Source organism: Eurosta solidaginis, chromosome 5, assembly GCF_040869045.1.
Source record: "Eurosta solidaginis isolate ZX-2024a chromosome 5, ASM4086904v1, whole genome shotgun sequence".
Classification (NCBI taxonomy): Eukaryota; Metazoa; Arthropoda; class Insecta; order Diptera; family Tephritidae; genus Eurosta; species Eurosta solidaginis.
Window position 1 is genome coordinate 211,689,309 of NC_090323.1, and position 14,255 is coordinate 211,703,563.

The following is a 14,255-nucleotide window of genomic DNA, read 5'->3' on the forward strand; positions in this document are numbered from 1 at the left end:
AATCGCTGGGCCCAGATGGCATCTTCTCGGCTATGTTACAAGTTTCAAGTAGAGCGGCCGTGGAATGGCTTAAAATAATATTCGATGGGTGCATAAGACTGAATCATGTACATACCACACTCTTGGAGAACTGCTCGTGTAGCTTTCCTACCAAAGGCGGGGGAAGATCGATCACGTGTATCCCAAAGACTATAGAGCCATTGGCTTAACATCATTTCTGCTCAAAACCTTTGAGAGGCTAATAGATGTGCACATAATGTTCAACGTGGATAAAAAGCTGCTATCCACAACACAACATGCGTATACCAAAGGCAAGTCGGTAGACACAGCATTGCATACGGTGGTAATAAGCATAGAGAAAGCCCTGGAATATAAGGAATATGATCTAGGAGTCTTCTTAGACATTGCTGGGGCTTTCACCAATGTTTTTAAATGGGATGGATCATGGATGGTCTTGACTACATTAAAGTACAACCAGCCATAACCAGATAGATCGGCTACATATTAAATTGCAGGAAGATTACTTCAAAATGGGGATTGTATGAGGCCATGAAATCAGTGGACAGGTGCACGCCGCAGGGAGGGGTACTCTCACCTCTGCTGTGGACGCTGATTATCAACCAACTGCTCAGGCGATTCGATGAGGGACCCGTACAACTTACGGGGTTGTGTCTGCGGTATACCGTGCTGATCCGGAAATAAACAGATCCTACAAGCCGCCAGATCACTATAGCGTTTTCCAAGCTGAAGTATTAGCCGTAACCAAAGCAGTAAAAACACTGGAAGAGAATAGCTTAAAGTGCAACCGTGTTACCATTTATATTGACAGTAAGCAGCAATTAAGGCAATAATCACGCATAGCACAGCGTCTAAAAGTGTATTAGAGTGTAAGCAGTCTCTGAAAAGAATCGGGACAGGGAGAAGCATACATCTGCTTGGAGCAATAAACTTAGAATATAACGAGCGCCGATCATTTGGCTCAGGATGCTTTACCGCGATTGGACTCTTGTGAAGAAAATTTCCAGGATAGTGGGGTTTGACCAAACTAGTAAGAATTGTACATGTATTAATGATCCATATAATCCAAGTTGATGGCTTCGAGTTTCCCCATCTTTCATCATATCAATATTATTGGTATTGTAATTATATATGTACGAGCCGGACCCGTGCGCATCTTGCGCAACCAATATAAAAGTCTCTTATCATCATCTTATCTCGTATATGATAATAAATCGCTTTCGTACTTATGAAAAATACATATGGATGTATGTATACATGTTTTTCTAGTGCTTTTGTATGCATTCGGCATTAATAAAACCATATGGATATAGAATTGGTAGAAAGGGTGTTATGGTCTGAGTATACATGCTCACTGAGAAACTACACGTGTTAAAAATAAATAAACGTGTATTTATACTGGCATGCATACATAGCTCCAATTCGTGCCTCAAATATCGATGTTTATGCATACATTTACAACTGTGTAGTTATGCAGTTCTTCCTTAAATCGGCTAAGAGCCATATACCAGCATATCTGCACATTAAGTGATCTTAAGAAAGAATATACATACATACATAAATATAATTTTCATTTAAATTGAAAATAAAATAAAGTGGTAATGACTGTTAACATAATTAACTTCGACGCCCACCATAATTATTAGATAATTATTTCCTTACTTCAACTAACTCAATATTTAGACATCATGTGTTGAGCTCTTAATATCGAATCCCGATATGCCAGAGGAAATCAGTTGTCATTTTGAACCTCCAAAGCTGTCAATTCCAGCATGTTGGTTTTAAGTATTGGAATCGGAAAAAAATTGACCGCCACTGAAATCCATAAAATCAAACATTTGGTTGCCAACGATAAGTGTCGCCGTATATAAAACCGAAAGATCTACCATCCCTTTCTCTGCCAGACTGTCAAAAAAGTGTGCGCGTAGAAATCTGCGTCATCTTGTTTGCAGTTCTGGAAATTCTCACTGTTTCTGCAGAGGAAGCTTGTCGGTATGGGCCATCTTCGAAGCAATAGCACAGGACCTGTGATGATGACCGCTAATGTTCTCACTGCTGTTTTGTATAGTTTTCGTTCTTTCCATTGTAGCATTCTACTCGATTTTTTCCAGGAGATAGCGCAGTGCTTGTCGTAAGGAGCAAGCCATTCGTTTATTATCTGCTGACCGGCTGTCACTAAATCTTTACATTGGTAGGTTCTTTCTCTAGGGAAGATTTTGCAAGAGTCGGAAAGTCGGTGCGACTGAAGTACCCTTAGATTCTGTTGGTACAGCCAAGCTCAAGCTGTCTATCACTTTTGCGCCGTATGTGTAGACCATGGGTCTGCATTTCGTTACACAATTGTGCCCTCTTCGCATATGCGAAAATGCAATCAGTTTCAACACCCATGGTGTAGACTTCCAAAAATATCCTCACATTTATCCCTCCATGGATACCTTAGGTTCCATACCTACCAACAAAAATCAGCTGTTCTATAAATCAATTAAAACTTACAGCTTGCGCTACCATCTAGCGTATGATAGCAACTGCCAGTAATGCAGTGCAAATATTCACAATAGTGCCATAGTACAAACAGATTTCTTTGTGTGCTCACAATCGTTTATTTTTAACAAATTATTTTAATAAAATATAGCTAAACAAAAGCTCTACGACCAAAATTGCCCGAAGCTCGCTAATACCCCGAATCTCCTTTACAACCAACACTTTATTTATATGTTTGGATTCCAAATAAGAGCGAAAAAGGGACCCATACATAAAAACAGCAATTAGAAATAATATATATGATGATATTTTAGTCCAGCTGTATCATCACCTTTCCCGAATGTGCATACCGACAGCCATCTCCCATCTCTATAATCCAATTTATAGTTTGCTCGGTTTATTTTGTTTTGTGAAAGACTTTAATTGAATCAAATGCTAGGCACGACTGCATTTCGTAGTTCATTCATTTAATTTAATTTATAGAAACATTTCCTGAAGTATCAACTTAATAGTTTTTTTGGCGCTCGCTGTCAAGCTAAAAAATGCCGGTCACCGTACCAATGACCATTAAAATGGGATCTACTTCATACTATTACATAAATGAATACTATTACATATGTATTTATGCATGTAAGTAAAGTTTCTTGCTGTTTATTATATTATGTGTAGTTTAAATTTTTTTTCCACAATCACCCACCCAATATGACGTTTTTAAAACTCTACCTTCGAATTAAGGTGCGCTACTCTGAATGTGGTTTGCCCTTTTCAAACAATAAAGTTCAGAATAGTTAGTATGGGAGTGCAGAAACTCTTAATGACGTTACTGCATATGCACCCATTAATTGTGTAAATGCTGTGACCTTATGTTTTTGTTGTAGTTGTTGAAACAGAATATAAACCCTCTTAGAAATCTTTTGGTCCACGACACAAGCTATTTCCATAGAGATGCAATTTTGCTGAGTTTGTTTAATGGGGAATGTGATTATGTGAGTTATGCTGGACATACATAAAGTGTCTGCTACAGTAACATGAATGAAATGAGCCATAGTGAAACGCTACTTTACAGCAGATTATGGTCCTATGTGATAGGGTGGGATTGGGCTGAAAAACGGCAACTAATGTGTGCAAGGATTTGATGATTTACACAGAATGTCGCTTTCGTCCTTTGACAAACAATATTTTGTTAAGTCAAAAACAATATAACCACTATTAGTTATATAGTGGATTGGGCGAAGCACTGCTACAACAACAACAAAAACAACTATTAATTCTTGTAAAAAAAGATTGTTAAAGGCTTTCGAATCACAATTGACTGAGCTGCTAATATTCCTAAACGTAATTTTATGCAGCGATGTACTAAGTTTTGGGGGAAAAACCCGATTCAGACATATGGGTCGATATTAAAGACTTTGAAAGTACTAAAAGGAACTGCCTCTATGCTCGGAGGTTAGGTTAAGCTAGGTTAGGAAGGCGTACGTGGGCGATACCCACACTTCCACTCGGAGACATTTTTGTCCATTGTGAGTGCCCTCAGTAAGTATAGGGTGGCGGCATATTCGTTTAGCCCCATTACCTCCTAGCGGTCCTCAACGAACCACTTGCTGTCCCTGATGAACCCAAGAAGAAGCGAGATCTCTACCTTCCCAACCTCCGCCAGGCTGTCGAAGAAGCGTGAGTCCAGAAATCTGAGCCTTCTTCTTTGAAGCACCGGGAAGGTGGTGCCCTTCCTATCCAAGCATGGCCATAAGGACCTTGAGACTTCGCAGTCAACCCTATCGGTCCATAGCAAGTACGCTGCCCTGTTCTCAGATTCGTCGATCCTCCCTGGGAGACAACTCAGCGGGGATCGGAGAGAGCTGTCCACCTCACTTATGATCGGTCTTAATCTCTGTATCGCACTAAATTATGATAATTATAATTAGCATATTTCGAGACAGCAGGCCCGATTTGCGTGTACTCTTCCACCAGTATTCTTAATAGAAATTGATACATGCGCTTGGCAACTACTCGCCGCATCATCAGTGCCCACGTTTTTTTCTATCCGGATATTGCTATTTGTATCTAGGTCGAGGTGATCATTTACCAGGTCGGCGTTTTCCTTGTTACAGGTATCCACCACGGGCTTGAATCATACCTTCCTTTCGCCGAAAGTTTGGTAAAATATTCTGCCAGCCTTCTTACGGTATGGGGGAATCCAGAATGTGAACGTTAGGTAAGTGTAAGCCTCTTTGGAGATATTATGCTATAATATAGTATATGCTGGAATATAGTATGTAGCCGTAGACATAGTGTGTGGGATTGGTATGCTGTACGCAAGGCAAGTAAAGTGAAGAAAATGTATGAAAACTAAAATAATGGAGGAGAGAGGAAAAAAAGATTAAAAGTCAAAACCGAAGCCAGAACCGACACTAGACGACGTGTTAACGGTTTATTTTAGATAAGTTATCGGTTTGTTATCGACGGGCTTTGGGCGTGTTATCCATTTCTTATCGGATATGTTTTCAAAAAGTTATCAATTTGCTATCGAAAAGTTATCGATTCGTAGTCCGAAAGTAACCAATCTTTTATCAAAAAGTTATCGAGTTGATAACAGAAATTGATTAATTTTTTATCGGTGCTACAAATTCGTTAGCGGCGTGTTATCGATACGTTAATACGACTATTCGATTCGTTATGAACGCAAAATCGGAGAAGCATCTTGAATCCTTCGATATCACGTCGATTAAAAACCAATAAGAAGTCTCTAACTCGTCGATAATGAACCGATAACTCTAAGATACAAATTCTCTATCCCAAGTAAGCCGATTATGAAACTATAACTTGCCGGTGTCGTTTATTACTGATAAGAAGCCGTTAATGGTCTTCCCATAAATACCCAAATTATTTGTTTCTAGTGAAGTTACTTTCATGTGGTTTCACTTCCCCCATCGGCGATCTCTAGTTAACTTGAAAACATAAGTTTCTTTTTTATTTTCATTTTTACAGACGGGAGCGTTTGAATACTCTTTTCATTGCATGTGGTCTTAACGAGGCGTTCTTTCTTTCGGTTATAACGTGATATTCTTCGCCGCGCCAGGTGTATTTCGGTAATCCCCGGTATCTTTTCCTGTCCTCTGCGTCTTTACGCGTGCATTCCATTTGGTTTGCTTGGGCTATCAGATGAAAGAGTTAAGTTTCGAAATCATTGACAGTCTATTGCGATTGCCTTTATTCCAGATGTAGATTTCCTTTAGTTTTCTTGCACGCTTTCAGTCGCCCATATGCGGGACGGGATTGAGTCAAACATGTCTCATAGGACGGCAAGCAGAAAAATTGAAGAAAAGTCAGAAAGCGCTGCTAAACAGTCAATGGTGGCGCGAATCAGCCAATAGGCGATAGGTCTTCGTGGTTTAAATCCAGGAGGATTAATCGATATAGTACCACAATAGGCGTATACTCATTATCCCTTGAATGGCAGTTACCAGTGTGTATACACTGGTCTTCTCTGAATATTTTTGAAAACTTTCCCAGACCCAAAAAATACCCCTATTGTCAGTTTCACGAAGTAGGAAGTAATTAAACCACATATCTACATATGTATCTAACTCAAGTTAGGTATATAAAACTATTCTTAGAAATTGTCTCTTTGCATTCAAAATAAGATTGTTTTATTTTGCATGCAATTCGTAAACAGCACAAATCAACCAAATGTGCACGTCAGCTACACGCACATATGTACATATGTGAACACACTTTAACTAGGAAGCTGTGAGTATTTGTTCATCACGTATCTATTCCTTCAATAAAAGATTACTTAGAAATAATGGATGTTTCACAATTGAGAACATTTATTCTAAATTAAAATAATAAATTAAAGACCAAGACTTTAGTGGACGAATGCGTTGGACAAACAAGTTTTTCTTAGGATGGATTCCGGGACATCAGAGTCAGAAATGTAATGAACAGGCAGACTACCTAGCCAATCAGGGTGTTATAGCACCATCCTATGGTCCAGAATCCTTCTGTGAACACACTAGGAAAATTAATAACTAACGAGGAAACAAAGCAGTTCATACACAACTGGATTGAAAGCTCAGGGCAAAGACAGGCCAAATTGTTTATACTCCCAGCAACGAGAGTATCAGCCAAACTCATTCATCTAAGCAAAGTGAACCTACAAACTCTCACTGGTGACCAAAGTAGGTTTAATATAATTCCGCTTATTTGAAACCTTCTGCTAACGTTCGAATCGCTAAACTGTTTAATAAATCACTCCAATAGACTACTTTGGGATAAGTACAATTATACTTCACAATTATACTTCACTTTGCAACTGATAGCGTGTTTAAATCAAATTGGTTCTGACTACTCAGTTTGCGCTGCTTTTATACTCTCCGTTGCTTCATTCGCATATTTCTACTAAAGTCTAGACGTTTCGCCTTCCAGAACTGCTGTATTTCCTGCTTGGTAATTAAGCTACATGTGTATTTGTAGTTTATGCGTCTCTTATAGTCATGTGCAACTACTCCGACTGATCACCACGAGTGTGGTCGTGAAATATCTCTTCGTTGCCTTCTATATATGTGTGTAAATGATGATTGATGTGTTCATGTATATACGAGTGGCTGCTTCATGTTTTTATTGTTGCGTGATTATTTATTTAGTATCAGCTTAGTGATGCTAATATTCGTCACAATACGATACACAAATCTATCGCTTTTGTGAGCTGGAGAATGGAACGCCTTTTAAAGTCTCTGCGAACGCTTCGCTCTGGCAAGGCAGAGACTTCCCTATTTAAGTGACGTGACTCTTGATTCCTTCGTTATAAAAAGCCTGAAGAGGTACTTATATTACTTTAAAAGCTTTCTCATAGAGTAACAGGCTGAAAGGTCAAGTACAATATGTCGGAGTGCATCGAGGCCTATGATAAATACTTATAAGAGTGTTAAAATGTTAATTGATTAAATGCAACTAAAATACCACATGAAACAAGTAAAGCTTTATCTTACTTTAGGGAGAGAAGTGCTTTTTAAACGCTGACCCCTTTACTGGGGGAACAACCCTGCAGACTGGTAGATAGTTTATGTAAAGATACCAGAATCTTTGCTTGAATAACCAATGCATTTAAAAAAATGCCCAGACACCTTTCCTTCAGATCATGGCTAGTGTTTTGGAACCACACCCTCCACAATAGTAAAGAAGAGTTCGCTCGACGCTATTTTACTGTGTTAGAGGTTGAGTTTTAATTTCTTTGTCCTCCTCCAACATTTCGGGCATTACGATTACGTCTTTTTTTTTTTTGCTCTGGGAACAACATATACCCCGCCTCCTTGTTTATTTGGAGGTGTCGGTATACTATTGTTCTGATGCTGTAACCGGTTTGACTTGTTCTCCGACTGCACCACACATGGGACTCAACTTGAAAAATGGAGAAACTACCTTTTACTATTCCAAGGTGCTAATATTGCTCAGCCATATAAACTTAGCTCCATGGTACCTGTTGAATTGAGGAGTGGTAACGGTTTATTTGATTTTCAGATCTCCAAGTTTCGATAGATATCTACTAGCGTTCTAGTCAGGAACTGAGGTACAGCTTCGTCGCTTCGTTAATCTTCTTGGTGACAATAGGAGTCGCAGCGTTTGCCCATTTTATAATTTATGAGTAGACCAGAGCATTTTTGTTACTTTCCTTTATTTCACCAATCAGCAGCGCCCGTTGCTGCGATAAGGCCCCGGTTACTTCGTATGGTTGCCCAGTGAGACGAAGGTTCTGTTAAAATACCGCGCAATGCACGCCTGTTCTTGTTTGTTCTTGTACAGGTGTTGGGCCAAATAACTGCTCGTAGCAGCTTGTTGTGCGTTTGAAAATGAAGAAAGGAAAATGAAGATAATCTCGTTATATGTAAACTAGTTTACTTACTTAATTGGTGCTTAGCCGTTTAAACGGTTATGGCCGTCCAACAAGGCTTGGGTTAACTGACGCCAATTGCTACAACCAAGGAAAATTCAAATTGTCTCCTACTTGGTTCTTCAAGTGGAGTAGGATCGCCCCTTCCACGGTATCCGTAGGCGGAGAAGAATACTTTCTTTGCCGGATGATGATCTTTCATTCGCATAACAAGGCTTGGCCAACATAGCCGCTGTGTTTTAATTCGCTGGACTATGCTGATGTCTACGTAAAGTTCGAACAGCTCATCATTAAAATCTTTTTAAGTACTCGCCGTCACCGGCGAAAAACTATTAGCTGGAATACCCCAGAGCCGCCTCATCGGATGTTGTCACGGTCCATGCTTCTGCACCATATAACAGGATGGGTACGATAAGTGACTTGATGAGCATGATTTTCGTTTGCGGAGAGAAAACATAACTTGGCAATCGCCTACCTAGTCCAAATTAGCATTTATTGGCCGCTTCTTTTTTACAGTTTGGAGTAAGGAAAACTTATGGCGCCGTAACCATTTTTTCCTCAGCGGTGGGAGGAAGTGCTTTAGAGATATACTCCCACTGCTCCTGTATTCCGTCGTGTTGACTTGTTCTCTCAGAAAGCAGGTGTGAGATTAGAGTTACGAAATCATTGACAGTCTGTTGCGATTGCAACCTTTCGACGTTTAGAATGTTTCAGAGCATTTTTAGTCACCTTGTTACCACATGTGCCCTTTATACTTATGTACACATATACATATATATACACATATGCAGATGCTAAGCGAATGTTTACGAAGGCAACTGATGCCTGAGGCTTGACATGCTGAAACTCTATTCACACACTGGGCTTGCATGAAGCAAACAAGAGGTGACAACTTGTCTGAGTATTTCTTGTTTTATTACCTGCAACCCGTTCTGTGGTAGAAATGTAAGTATTGTCTGCTTGCTGTTCTGCATCATCTCATGATGGGTAATGTGCGCAGAGAAGCGCTTCAAGGTACTCTTCACTACTACGTGACCGTTCCCGGTTCTCTTTCTTTATTAGTCGCTGGTCTATATTTCCTCGAGCTGTTTCGCTGGAGCACTCAACGTCCGCACAGTATTTTTTTTTTTGATGACGCTCTTTCCCCCCTGTGAATTTCGCGCTTGTAGGGTCTCAACAGATCCCAATACTCGTCCCTGACCGCTTCGCTTTTTGCGACCTTTGTCAGCTAAAACATTTCTTTCACATGTCCCCTTAGAATACTCAGCTCTTTGCTCCACCATGGCGGCTTAGCTTTTCCTCTGAATCTTCTTATGGTTCAAGTTCTATCGTTCGCAGTCATAAACGTACTAAATAGGAAGTTATTGGACTCCTTCAGTTTGTCTGTAGGGGCAACTTCTTTGGGTTGTCCTAGTTTTGTTTCTAAATGTTCCTGGAAATTTGTCCAGTCCGATGAACTGGGGTTTCTATAGGTCCCGTTCTTATCGGTATCTATATATACAATAATTTCTCGTTAAATTTGGAGGATATCGCCTTAAAAGTGAACTAAGTGTTTTGACTTTTGGTCACAGTCCGTGAAAATGTGGCCCAATAAACTCAAGCTCCAAAGCTTGATACAAGGCAAATGATGTAAGCCTTATATAATGTTCACAATTTTTGGACGGGGTGACGTATATACCTACATAAATACTAAATCTTTGTATTCGAAGAAATCATGCAACAATGCCGATGGCAAAGGTGTAGGATCCACCCATAAACAGCAGGAAAGAAAGCACGCTTGCATTAGCAATTTTTGTTGGTGTTAATTTGGTATATTTTGTTAACATTTTCAAACCTTCAGTATTTGTATGTATCTACAATACAGGAACAATTATAAAGAAAATTCATGATGCATTTATTTTTGTTATAGCCCGTACATGCATACATATGTGCATGTAAGTATTGTAACGAATTTAGGGAAAACTTCGCTTATTCCAAACCTTCTGCTAACGTTCGAATCGCTAAACTGCAAAATGGTATTTATTAGACTACTTTGAGAGTACTTAACAATAACTCTTACTTCACAACTAATTGCGTGTTTAAATCAAACTGCTTAGTCATGCCTCAGCTTGCGCTGCTGTCATACTCTCGGTTTCCTCGGTCACCCATTTCTTCTAAGGTCTAGTAATTTCGTGAACTGCATGCTTGGTTACCAGCTATATACCTGTATATTTGTAGTTTGTAGCTATATGCGTGTGTATGTGTGAGTACTACTTCGGCCGATGACTACATGCGTTTGTGAGTATCTCTCCGTCGTCTTGTATGTATGTTCGTAAATGATGATTGATTTGTTTACGTACACGAGAGTGGCAGCTTGCTTTATTGTAGTTGTGCCTTCATTTAACAACCGCTTAGTGATGTTAGTATCACTTAGTGATGCTAATATTCGTCACATTATGTATCATTGCATAAAGTTTTTATATACGAACCCGTGGTATCAAAAAGTTCCCTATCTCGATACGGCTTAAAGATTTTGACCAAATTTGGAACCAAGTAGGTCTAAAATATCAGTGGGTGCTAACGAGGAGTTATAATGAGGATTGCAGTTTCAATATCTCAACCACTTAAAAAGATATCGAGAGAAATTTTGAACCTAATACGCGCTGCAGAAAGTATTATAGTCCAATATATGCATGGCCCAAAAATATTTGTATAAGCTGTACCAAAAGAGAAGGTCCATATCTCAACCATTTCCAAAGACATCGCCCTTTTCATGTAGCTCCAGGTGGTTCATAAACTTTTTGTAAAATGTGGATGTCACACCAAAAGTTCTAGCGAGATCTTCAGTAAGGGGTAGATGGTAGCTTTCATTTTGATATTCCAAACATTTTCAGAGCTTTTGACTAAAAGAATGGTAGTAATGAGGAGTGAACTAGAGGTAAGCATCCATTCCATATTTTATTTATTTACGAAGACACTGATTTAAAATTTGTAGTCTAGGAAGCGTATACGGTATTCTGAACTCGGATGATAGAAATCAAAATTTATTCAAGGAAGAATAACTCGCTGGTAGTTTGGGTTAGGTTGAAAGAGCCACACCTAACTATTACTTTCCTCCCCCTCCTAGCCTGTCATCAGCATGGCTCTAGAAAACTCCATAGCACTACCACCGCGCTAAATGCCATTAGCTCCCACATAAATTGCGGTTTAATTCAAAACCCCAACATAGAACCGTACTCGTTGAGCTAGACCTATCAAAAGCTTTTGGTACGGTCAATCATGGCACGTTACTGCAAGACAAGGAAGGGTATACCCTTCCCTCATGCCTTAAAAGGTGGACCGCAAATTATCTGGGTGGTCGGCAGGCATTGGTGCAATTTAGAAACGAAACATCAAAACCAAGAAGAATTAAACAAGGGGTGTCCTATCCCCACTTTTGTTTAACTTCTACATATCAAAGCTACCTTCGCCACCAGAAGGAGTTACTATCGTTTCCTACGCCGATGACTGCACAATAATGGCCACAGATCCAGACCTACAGATCGATGAGCTTTGCAACAGAATAAACGGCTACCTCCCTGATCTCTCCATTTTTTTCGCCTCGCGAAACCTGGCACTATCACCGACTAAATCCTCCGCGACCTTATTTACAATACGGACGTCCCAAATGTCGATCATTTTGAACATCCACGTCGATGGCACTATGCTACCGACTGTCCTACACCCCAAAATCTTGGGTGTTACGTTTGATAAGGATCTACATTTTGGTGCGCATGCAGTCGCAATTGTACCGAAAATTCAGAGCCGTAATAAAATCGTCAAATCTTATGCTGGCAGTACTTGGGGAAAAGACAAAGAAACGCTCACAAAGCAATTGGCCAACCGATTGCATGCTACGCGTCCCCGATATAGTCGCCAAGCCTAAAAACTACTCAGTGGAAGAAGCTACAGGCCTGCCGAAATACTGCTCTCAGAACCGCCACGGGCTGTCTTCTTATGTCCCCAGAACACCATCTACATAATGAGGCGAGAATACCCCCCTTAAGGAGAGAAATGAGATGCTAACCAAATAGTTCCTGTTGAATACCCAGAAACCTGGGCATCCTAACACGCATCTGATTGATGAGCCAATACCGTCCAGGGGCTTAAGGAGTCATCTCCGTATACATTATGAGGAAATACGGCACCTGAGAACTCAGTCCTATGAAGCCAAAAAACAGAAGCAGGTCCTCAGTGAACTCCACAAACAGGCGTCGGACCTTTATGTCAGGAATTGCCTGGTGAATCCAGTACTCAAAGAACAATACCCAAAACTTGCGGAAGAGGAACGCACACTCCCCAGGGAAACGCGAGTCACTCTAGCTCAACTTCGATCTGGATACTGTAACAGGTTAAACTCTTACCTATCCAGAATCTACCCCGACATACAAAATGTATGCCCTGCTTGCAATGTGTCCCCACATGACACCAACCATCTCTTTAATTGTAATGTGGAACCAACGCCTCTAACACCCCTCTCATTATGGTAAGTTTCCTTGGACTCTCGTTAGAGGATATTGATGACAATTTGTGATCGGTCGCACTTATTGGATGGGGGGAAGCACTGCTACAAAAACAACAACTTTCCTCCTCGACTATCAGGCCACGGAAGGGCCCATTGAGATGCCCTAAAAGGATTATTACACTTGCTGTACCAGCTACCGTGGTTCTAACTGCTTAGTGGAGTTTTGATCATTGAAACACTGTTGGCTGCGGGTAGCTAACCGCTTTCTACTTGGTTCCGGATAATGGCGCAGCATATGATCCACACTTTACCCTTATCAATAAATCTATTGCAGTCGTGGGATCTGATGCCCATCCTAGCGGTAGGAGAGCCTTTTAAGCAGTGTTTAGGAAGAACTCTTACCAAAGACGATAGTCACGAATTATTGCAGGTCAAAAGTGTGTTTGTATGTCCTCAAAAAGTTCAATCTAGACTTGATTTCTCGATCGATGAATTTGCGGATCACAGCAAATTTGCCGATTATAGTATTTGTGTTCGCACGGAACTTAAAATGGAAGAATATGGTTGAGTAGGCAATCAAAACAAAAATCACGCTCTTTATGGCGCTCATCATATCTGTCCTGATGTATGGCTCAGAATAATGGACGGGCTAGAAGATGAGATGGTCCTTGGAGTGGTTGGGAGAAAATATTTATGTGCGGACCTAACGCTCCGGCCAAGAAAGTATTTCTTTCGACAAGGATATTTAGAAGCATAGGAAGAGGGGACCTTCACCGAGTTAGAAAAGTCAGGTGGTGGAAGACTTAATCCGCCATGGGTGCTCCCACTTGGCATCAGTTATCTTAAAACAGAAATAGCTGGCGTGACTTATTACGAAGCGGCTAAAACCCCTTAATCCGTTGAGCGCCAATTAATGATATTGAATGATGACGTGGGCAGTCACCTCCTGATCAGATCATTAGCCCATCAGTTGCCTTAAATATCCCTGTGTATGGGTACCCATATGAGACTGATACTGAAGTGTATGACTCTAAGGCCATTAGTGCATCGTGGCTGTCTGAGGTATAGGCGCTAAATGATTTATTGCAACCCGGTGATCGTGGACCACACTTTACATCCTCTCCGGTCTCTCGACGCTGAGCATGTCATGTCAACGTCAAAAAATTCCAATAAAACGAAAGCAGCGTAAGAAGCGCCTGAACTAGTATACCAGTACGATGGTTACACTTGTCGTCAGCGCTGCTTAGCTTACTCTTCGGAGTCCTTGGCATATTTAGCATATTTCAATTGATCTATGGTTACTAAATCTGGATGATATCCACCTCACCCAGGGAGAGATGAATCAGAAGTACAGCTAATGCTGCTTTGTTGTGATAAACGTTTGTT

At 40.4% G+C, this 14,255-nt stretch overlaps 1 protein-coding gene across 13 annotated transcripts in view; it reads left to right on the plus strand.

The window, feature by feature from the left end:
* Window positions 1-14,255, plus strand: part of corn (cornetto) — a 109,531-nt gene that overhangs the window by 67,301 nt on the left and 27,975 nt on the right. The window contains exon 1 of one of the 13 annotated variants that reach the window (XM_067788023.1): window positions 4,694-4,711. The exons of the other annotated variants lie outside the window; for them this stretch is intronic. The gene's annotated coding sequence lies outside the window, so the exon portion shown is untranslated. Of the gene's footprint in view, window positions 1-4,693; window positions 4,712-14,255 lie in introns of those variants that run through there. 13 annotated transcript variants of the gene reach the window in all.